The sequence below is a fragment of the Pantherophis guttatus genome, chromosome 5, assembly GCF_059756535.1.
Source record: "Pantherophis guttatus breed Tessera chromosome 5, ASM5975653v1, whole genome shotgun sequence".
NCBI lineage: Eukaryota > Metazoa > Chordata > Lepidosauria > Squamata > Colubridae > Pantherophis > Pantherophis guttatus.
This window is the reverse complement of record NC_142067.1, coordinates 77,408,315-77,418,528: the sequence shown is the minus strand read 5'-3', so window position 1 is coordinate 77,418,528 and position 10,214 is coordinate 77,408,315. Positions and strand designations below refer to the sequence as shown.

The following is a 10,214-nucleotide window of genomic DNA, read 5'->3' as shown; positions in this document are numbered from 1 at the left end:
GCAACACTGGCCTTTTGCCAGTAACACTGCAAGGACAAATAAAGATGGTATAAGGATCAGCAATGCAACCTGAACTTGATCCTGCTGTGTGTTAATCGGCACAACTAGCCTAATGTAACCTTATCCAGTTTATATTCCTTCATTTCCAAGAGTGTTGATTCATGGAACTTGATATGTAATAGGACTTTATGGAAGGGAAAAATCACTGAAGAATAATTTTACAAATATCTTTATTTTTTCTTTTAGAATTTTTTTTTGCAATTGTCATGAGTGAATTATTTTTTTAAAAGTGATGTTTTCTTTCATGTTTTCTTTAAAAAAGAATGTATATGCATTGTCAGATTTCTGGGGTGGCCTTACAAGGACAATACAATGATTCAAAGAGGCTGGGAGTAATAACGACAGAGGTACCCAGAAGATATTATCTTTGGCCTTTACAATCCTGCATTCATTTGTTTCATCACAAATCCATGTAAAGGATCTGCACCAATTGAAAACATCTCCAGAATATGGTCATCCCACAGCATCATCAGTTTTGGAATACTGAGTGATTTACTTCCATCTCAGCTGCAGAACAGCTGAAGCCCCGATGAAACTAGGATGGTTGTTTGGAGACACTGTGGTTCCTCTTTTTACTGCAGAAGTTTGGGGCAAGACCTCCTGATGCACAGCAGCTTTGAAGTATGGATGATTACATATCACTCTTAAACTATTTCTGATGGTTTAGAGATCACATGGTGAGAATGTTAAAGTATGCTTTGAAGTATTTACAATATTTTGTTCTCATTGGTACTTAAACATCCGAGTGGCATAAAAAATATGGAACCCCAAAAGCTTTACCACATAGGCAATTTGCTAAGAGAGTATGGCAAGCAAACTAGGGAAAGTCTATCTGTGATTTATCATGTCTTTTGAAGCACAGATTGTTTTTGGCTTCTTTCAAACATGATAGCAATTGTTTAAGAAGTTGCTAGAAGAAAGTTATGCAAATGCTTTTGATTTAACATGAAAAGCTAACACTTTACATTTATTGATGTCACTGCCTGCTTTCTATTTTTTCTGTTTCCAGTTTTTCATTGATGTTAGCAGGTGCTTACATTTTTAGATAGTTCTTTGTTTAAGAACATATAAGGAGGGAAGTGAAGAAAACAAAGGGAACATATAGCAGAGGGAAACATTACTAACATGAATACATAACCAAGATTTAATAGATCTTTACTTTAGAGCAGCGGTTCTCAACCTGGGGGTCACGACCCCTTTGGAGGTCGAACGGCCATTTCACAGGGGTCGCCAAAGCCCTCTCTCACCCCCCCATGCCTTCACTCACCCTCATCCTCTACCTCTGTTGGATCGCCGGTCACCATTCGCTTACCCCGCCCACTCCCAATCTATTGCTGCCTCCTGAGTCCCAGCTGATGGCTAGAGGGAAACAAACCATTTAAATTCTTGCCGCGCGGCTTCAAAGGGCCACCCTACAGCTGATTTATTTATTTATTATTTATTTATTAATAAAATTTCTATACCGCCCTACTCCCGGAGGACTCAGGGCGGTGAATAGCCAGAATAAAATACAGATAATACAAATATTAAAAGTCCCTTAAAATTATTAAATATTTTGGCCGAAACACAGATTAAAACACCCAATTTATAAAATCAAATGAATTAAAAATTTAAGAGTTAGGCCAGGCCAGCCTGCTGAAATAAAAAAGTTTTGAGAGCACGACGAAACATGCACAGATCCGGGATCCTCCGTATCTCTGGGGGGAGCTCGTTCCAGATGGTAGGTGCCCCCAAAGAGAAGGCTCTCCCCCTGGGGGCCACCAGTCAACACTGTTTTGCTGACGGCACCCTGAGAAGCCCCTCTCTATGGGAGCGTACTGGTCGGTGAGAAGCTATTGGTAGCAGAAGGCGGTCTCGTAAATACCCCGGTCCGATGCCATGGAGAGCGGTAAAAGTGGTAACCAAAACCTTGAAGCGCACCCAGAAGACCACCGGGAGCCAGTGCAGCTCGCGCAGGAGGGGGGTCACATGGGAGCGCCACGCCGCTCCCATAACCACCCGCGCGGCCGCGTTCTGGACCAGCTGGAGTCTCCGGGTGCTCCTCAAGGGGAGCCCCATGTAGAGAGCATTGCAGTAGTCCAGGCAGGAGGTAATGAGAGCATGAGTGACCATATAAAATAAAAAGCCCCCTGGCCATGGCCGTCACGTGCTCTTCCAAAGACAGCCGTGAGTCCAGGAGGACACCCAAGTTGCGAACCCTCTCCGTGGAGGCCAATGACTCACCTCCAATAGTCAGTGATGGCACCAACTGACTATATCGGGATGTCAGAAACCACAGCCACCCGTCTTGGACGAGCCTGAGTCTGTTTCTCCCCATCCAGATCCGCACGGCCTCCAGCCACCGGGACATCACTTCAAGGGCATCGTTGGGGTGGTCCGGGGTGGAGATGTACAGCTGAGTGTCGTCAGCGTACTGATGGTACTTCACCCCGAAACCACGGATGATCTCACCCAGCGGCTTCACATAAATGTTGAACAGAAGGGGCGAGAGGACCGACCCTTGTGGCATCCCACATACAAGGGGCCTTGGGGTCGACCTCTGCCCCCCTGTCAACACGGATTGCGACCGGTCAGAGAGAAAGGAGGAGAACCACCGTAAGACGGTGCCCCCCACCCCTAACTCCTCTAGCCGGTGCAGCATGATACCATGGTCGATGGTATCAAAAGCCACTGAGAGGTCTAATAGGACCAGGACAGAGGAACAACCCCTGTCCCGAGCCCTCCAGAGATCATCAACCAACGCGACCAATGCCGTTTCTGTGCTGTACCCAGGCCTGAAGCCCAACTGGAACGGATCCAGATACGACGATTCATCCAGGTACTGAGGGAACTGTCACGCTACCACACTCTCAACAACCTTCGCAACGAAGCGAAAGTTGGAGACTGGATGATAATTTGCCAACATTGCCGGGTCCAGGGAAGGCTTCTTGAGGAGAGGCCTCATCACTGCCTCTTTCAAGGTGGTGGGGAAGACACCTTCACTCAGAGAAGCATTTATAATCCCCTGGAGCCAGCCAGCATTGGCAAGGCTGGAGTCGGGGAATGGTGCATTCCCCGACCTGGTTGAGGCAGGCAGTGAGCAGGCAGCAGCTCCGGGGCTTCAGTGAATGGCGCATCTCTGGGCCTCAGCCCCCGACCCAAAGTGAAGGGAGAGCAGGTGGTGAGAAGGCGGGGCAAGGCCGGAGTCTCTTTCTGGGCATGTTGCTTCTGCCTGTTGGGCCACTTCCTGAAGCTGGCAGCTCTGCAGCCAGCCGCTTTGCTTTTTCCCTCTTTTTCCTCATGGGAGGCTTGCGTGGTGGCACCAGCAGAAGTGCTGTGGGGAAGTGGCCCATCAAGTAGAAGCCCTGTAGCCAGAAAGAGAAGGGCAAGAGGGGCCAGTGGGCTGCAGAGGTTAAGGCGGGTGGGCGGAGCCTCCAGATGCCATCGCTACCGGTTCTCTGAACTACTGACCATCATCGCTACCGGATCGGCCAAACCGGTCAGAACCGGGAGCATTTCACCCCTGTTTGAAACCATTTCCTTATGAGAAAAATAAATTATGCTTAGATTTCATCATAGGGTATTCATAATGAAGTGCAGAAATTCATTTAGTATAGAAGAATGTCATATGCATAATATTGTATTCAGCAAAAAGATGCTCACATGATTTTGTCAAATTGATATTAAGTTGCAGACTAATTTATTCCATTAAAACTAATTATAATGGTTTGCCTGGTTAGAGCTTGAAACATTGACTCATGATTTTAGGGTATCATGAAGGGAAAAAAACCCTATCAACATCTTAAAATGTTAGGAAACAATATTAAATTGTAATCCATCCTACAGCATATTCATTGGGTTCTTAGGGCTCTTAGAGTTTAAAGTCAACTTAATCGAGTGTTCAGTATTAATGAGGGCACGTACAGTGCTATTCTATATGCTGAAAAAGGAGTGTTGCATATTGGACTCTAAATATTTGTTTTATAATTAGAACCAACCACAATAGAGACCAGAAAAATGGAATCTAAAGGATTTTCTTCAGTATTCTAGGCAAAATGTATATAAAGTCTATAAATAGAAAATATAGTTTGTCAAGACTTTATTTCTAATCTTGTACACTTCAAGACTTCAAGGAACAAAAAACAAAAACAAAAAACTCTTTTAATATTAAAAAAAAGGGCAACTGAACATTTATGTTTCATTAATCTCATGGCTTCAAAACTATACAAAAGTCCAAAATGCTGATACTCTAGACCAGGGGTGTCAAACTCAAGGGCCATGGGCCGGATGTAGCGGGGCGATTAAATCCGGCCCACTGGGCTGGCCTGGAAATATCAAAGGACTGGCCCATGGTGCCTCTGCCAGTCAAAATGGGCCGTGTGCGGGGGCCCGATTTTGGCTTCCACAGCCTCCTGCAGCACTCTGCTGGCCAAAATGGGTCACGCAGATGCCACCATGCGGCCTGTTTTTGGCCATCAGAGTGCTGCTGGAGACCAAAAACGGACTCTGTGGAGGCCCCATGGGGTCTCCCGTGGCCTGTTTTCAGCTGGCAGAGTGCTGCAGGATGTGTCCATCCTATTCCCCCCATGGCCCCACCTGCCTGTGGAGAACTGCAATGCTGATCCGGCCCTTGAAGAAATCCAGTTTGACACCCCTGCTCTAGACATATTCCACCTCCTTTAAAAATCTATACTATATAGCATGGGGGTCAAACACGTCATATCACATTGATGTCACATGACATATCGCAATGTTTTTTGCCTTTGTGGAGCTGGGATGGGCATGGCCTGCATGTGATGCATCTAACCCGTGGGCCACCAGTTTGACACCCCTGCTGTAAACCAATCTATACGATACAATAATATAGCCATCTTTTTCCAGCCTGGTGCCTATTAGCATATTGGGCACAATGCTGTCATCAGAATTCATCATGACACACTATCTAAGAATAAGAATTTATATAATATATAAAACCTGAACAACATGAACTGACTTCAAACGGAAATGAAAATGACAGAGGCATTCTTATTTTCATAGATTATTTTCCAAACCCTAAATTCTGTTCCTGTGGGAGCAATGGGGAAAGGAAAAAAAAGTAAAAAAGGAATAAAGTCATTTATTTATTAATTTTAACTATTATTTTAAATAATAAAACTCTCCAATGGCATTACCATTATTTTTATTTAACTTGAAAAGCTCTTATGCTAAAATTTAATTGCCTTGCTTTTAGTCCATGGATAAATATTTTTATTACCAAGTAAACTTTCATCTGTCTTTCTCTATTTAAATTAATATTTCCTCAATCCATTTTTTATTAATCTTGTGACTTTCTGGTTTCCTATTGAAGCATACTCTCTGTTCATTTTTGGAAAGGATAATCCTCATGCTGTGTAGAAACATTCCATTTAAATCAGCTTTTTTGCCAATATAGCATTCCATTCAATCTTATTTATTTATTTATTTATTTATTTATTTATTTATTTATTTATTTAATTAATTAATTAATTAATTTTTATGCCACCCCCTCTCCCGAAGGACTCAGGGCGGTGAACAGCCAAAATTAAAAAAACATACAATATAAACATTAAAATACTATAAAACAAAATTAAATTTATCTTTGGCTTCCCCCAATTTAAAATCCCTTACCCATAAAATTCACCAATTAAAAGATTTTTAACCCAGCCCAGCTTGCTGAAATAAAAAAGTCTTCAGAGCCCGGCAGAAGGTCCGGAGGTCTGGGATCAGTCGTATCCTTGGGGGTAGCTCATTCCAGAGGGCAGATGCCCCCACAGAGAAGGCTCTTCACCGGGGGGTCGCCAGCCGACATTGCCTGACCGATGGCACTCTGAGGAGGCCCTCTCTGTGGGAGCGTATTGGCCAGTGGGAGGTTATCGGTGGCAGAAGGTGGTCTCATAAATAACCGGGCCCTAAGCCATGGAGCGCTTTGAAGATGAGAACCAATACCTTGAAGCGCACCCGGAAGACCACTGGAAGCCAATGCAGCTCGCGCAGGAGAGGTGTCACGTGGGAGCGCCATGTCGCCCCCATAAGTACCCGCGTGGCTGCATTCTGCACCAGTTGGAGCCTCTGAGTGCTCCTCAAGGGAAGCCCCATGTAGAGAGCATTGCAGTAGTCCAGGCGGGAAGTGACGAGGGCATGAGTGACCGTGCATAAGGAGTCCCAATCCAGAAAGGGGCGCAACTGGCGTTTCAGGCAAACCTGATAGAAAACCCTCCTAGCCACGGCCATCATATGCTCTTCTAAAAACAGCCGTGCGTCCAGGAGGACACCCAAGTTACACGCCCTCTACGTGGGGGCCAATGTCTCGCCCCCTATAGTCAGCGATGGCACCAGCTGACTATATCGGGACGCTGGCAACCACAGCCACTCAGTCTTGGAGGGGTTGAGTCGGAGCCTGTTCCTCCCCATCCAGACCTGCACGCCTCCAGGCACCGGGACATCACTTCAAGGGCATCGTTGGGGTGGTCTGGGGTGGAGATGTACAGCTGGGTGTCATCAGCGTACAGATGGCACTGCACCCCAAAACCATGGATGATCTCGCCCAGTGGGTTCACATAAATGTTGAACAGGAGAGGCGAGAGGACCGACCCTTGTGGCACCCCACAAACCAGGTGCCTTGAGGTCGACCTCTGCCCCCCAGCCAACATGGACTGCGATCGGTCGGAGAGATAGGAGGAGAACCACAGTAAAACAGTGCCTCCCTCTCCCAACCCTTCCAACCGGTGCAGCATGATACCATGGTCGATGGTATCAAAAGCCGCTGAGAGGTCTAATAGGACCAGAACAGAGGAGCAACCCCTGTCCCGAGCTCTCCAGAGATCATTGACCAACGCAACCAATGCCGTTTCCGTGCTGTACCTGGGCCTGAAGCCGGACTGGAACAGATCTAGATAGACGGTTTCATCCAGGTACTGCGGGAGATGTCGCGCCACCACATTCTCAACAACCTTTGCCAGAAAGCGAAGGTTGGAAACTGGATGATAGTTTGCCAAAACAGCTGCGTCCAGAGAGGGCTACTTGAGGAGGGGCCTCACCACCACCTCTTTCAAGGCGGGAGGCAAGAAACCCTCACTCAAGGAAGCGTTTATAATCCTCTGGAGCCAGCCTTGTGTAACCTCCCGGGTAGCCAGCACCAACCAGGAGGGACATGGGTCCAATAAACATGTGGTTGCGTTCAACCTCCCCAGCATCCTGTCCACGTCATCGGGGGTCACAGGGTCAAATTCATGCCAGATAACATTCTCAAGACACACCTCGGACAACCCGCCTGTACCCACCCAGTCAGAGTCCAAGCCTTCCCGAATCTGAGCGACTTTATCGTGCAGATAATGCACAAAATCCTCAGTACGTCCTTGCAAGGGGTCTTCCCGCGCTCCCAGATGGAGAAGGGAGCGGGTCACCCTAAACAAGGCAGCTGGGTGATTATCTGCCGACACAATAAGAGCGGAAAAGTAGTTACACTTCACCGCTTTTATCACCACTAAGTAGGTCTTGATATAAGATCTCACTAGTGTACGGTCAGATTCAGAACGACTAGCCCTCCAACTACTCTCTAGGTGTCTTTTCCTGTGCTTCATCCCCCTCAGCTCCTCGGAGAACCAAGGAGCTGGGCAGATTCGGCGCCGGGTCAGAGGCCGCAAAGGCACGACCCAATCTAAAGCACCAGCGGCCGCCCTACACCAGGCGGTCACCAGGTCTTCCGTCGAGTCGTGAGCCAGAGTCTCAGGAAATGGCCCAAGCTCCATTCGGAACCTATCAGGATCCATCAGGCGCCTGGGGCGGAACCACCTGGTCGGTTCTGCCTCCCTGCGGTGGGGTGTAGCGGTCAGAAAGTCAAGTCTAAGGAGGGAATGGTCTGACCATGACAAGGGTTCAATGACTATATCCCCTGTATCTAGGCCATTCAATCACTGACCAGAGACAAAAACCAAGTCCAGCGTGTTTCCTGCTGTGTGAGTGGGGCCCTGAATTAACTGGGTCAGGTCCATGGCCTTCATGGAAGCCATGAACTCCCGAGCCACCTCAGATGCTTCACCGATGGACGGCATAATGGACGGTATAATCTATTACTATAATACAATGAAATATTGCAATATGGTGCTTTTTGCCCTATTAACATTTCATTTAAAATATTCATAAATATGCCTAAACTTTCAACAGTATGTCACAAGGAAATTATGTGGCTGTATTGAAATTAGCATTAATCTATAAGTCTTTTTATATGTTACTATATAGCAAGCCTACTATAAGAAGACTCATAAGACAACATTGTCTAGCATTCTTATATTTCTGCAAAACACTTAGACATGAGGGTATTTTTAACTCATTACATTTGTCAAGCTTCAAAGTATTACAGAACCACCTATAAATAACAGCTAATGCCTGTGGAGAAAGGTTTTAAGCACTTTTCTTTCAGTAAATATATTTAAGAAAGTCACACATGAGTACATAATTTCAGCATCATGAATATTCTTTTAAATGTTTTCTATTGTTTCAATAGTAAACGTCACTTTTTTTAACAAGTGTTTGTATCTTATTCAGAAACAAACCTATGCGAAATAGAGTCACAGAAGTCTCACTTGCTACATATCCACTGCAACTATTTCCCCCCTCTGCCTTTTTGAAAAACTACATAAATGTGGATTTAGGAATTAACAATACTTTAGTCTATAGCAGTGATGGCAAACTTTTTTGGCACCAAGTGCTGAAAAGGTCGCACAGAAATGTCGCACATGCATGCACGCCCTCGTTGGTACTGTGATCCGGAAAAACTGAACTTCCGGGTTCTAGCATGCCTGCACTCCAGACAATCAGCGTGCGCGCACCGGTTTTTGGCACTGCCACGCGCAAAAGGGATAGCTGATGTGTGCCAGGAACCTGGAAGACAAGCGCATGTGTGCCAGGAACCTGGAAGACAAACAGGCAAGGCTGCATGTGCCGGGCAAAATGGCTTTGCATGCCACTTTGGGCACGCGTGCCATAGTTTCACCATCACGGGCCTATAGCAGGGGTGAAATCTACTTACCTTCCCTACCGGTTTGGAAGTGCACGTGTGCGCATCACGTGCAATTTTGGACCCTCTGAGCATGCGCAAAGTCTTCTGCACATGCACAGAGGATAAACAACAGGTTACTTCCTGGTTAAATCCGGGCATGTGGACAGAGCCTCATGCTGCCACCGCTACAGGTTCTCCGAACCACCTGCCACCACAGCTACCAGTTCTCCCGAATCAGTGCGAATCGATAGCATTTCACCCCGGCCTAAAGTAAAACAGAGCAATAGGTATAGTCTTGTTTAAACAACTTGCTACCAGTCTCCAAACTTTCCCAAGTCCGGTTTTAATTCACTTATTTTTTATTTATTGGATTTACAGTATCTGCCACCTCAGATATAACTCAGTTCAGTTCAGACTTAGTATAGTCAGTAAGCTATTTGCACAAAAATGTATTAAGCCAATCAATATTCTACAAAATACAAAACAGCAGGAAACCCACATGCAAAAATTTTTGTAATAAACTGACCACACAATTATAGTATATACTTCATGTGTTTTCTATATGAAAAAAATGATATAAAAATTAGTTATTAGTTCATTAGCCTTGTGGGTGAGGTTGGACAGGCAGTTGGATACAGGAAAAGCTGTGTTTAGCCACTCAAATTTCATCTCCTAGCAAAATTAGGGGAAAAAAATCATTTATAATTTCCCATAGTAAAACTTACAAAATAATAATATAAATACTACTGTTTCTATCATATTTACAAAGATTTTGAAATCACTGATAGGCTTAATGGATCTTATCTAAACTGTTTTAAAAACAAAATAAAGTTGGACTTTTTTTGCTCATAAACAAATTTGAAATAAGAAATATTCCATATTCCATATTCTCAAATTAGGGATATAAATATATTGATTTGATATTAATATTTGATATTTGGACTCATAAGAGCCTGTAGTACAGTGGACTAAACACTGTTATTAACATCTGCTGCTTGCAATTACTGCAAGTTCAAATCTCACCAGGCTCAAGGTTGACTCAGCCTTCCATCCTTTCAAAGGTAGGTGAAATGAGGACCCAGATTGTGGGGGCAATAAGATGACTTTGTATAAATATACAAAAGTATGAAGGCTATTGCTTAACGCATTGTAAGCTGCC

The 10,214-nt window shown here is 45.1% G+C and overlaps 1 protein-coding gene across 4 annotated transcripts in view; it reads right to left on the bottom strand.

Annotated features, from left to right (window-relative positions):
- The window catches only part of CNKSR2 (connector enhancer of kinase suppressor of Ras 2), a 452,425-nt gene that overhangs the window by 20,740 nt on the left and 421,471 nt on the right, over positions 1–10,214 (bottom strand). The gene's annotated exons all lie outside the window — the stretch shown is intronic.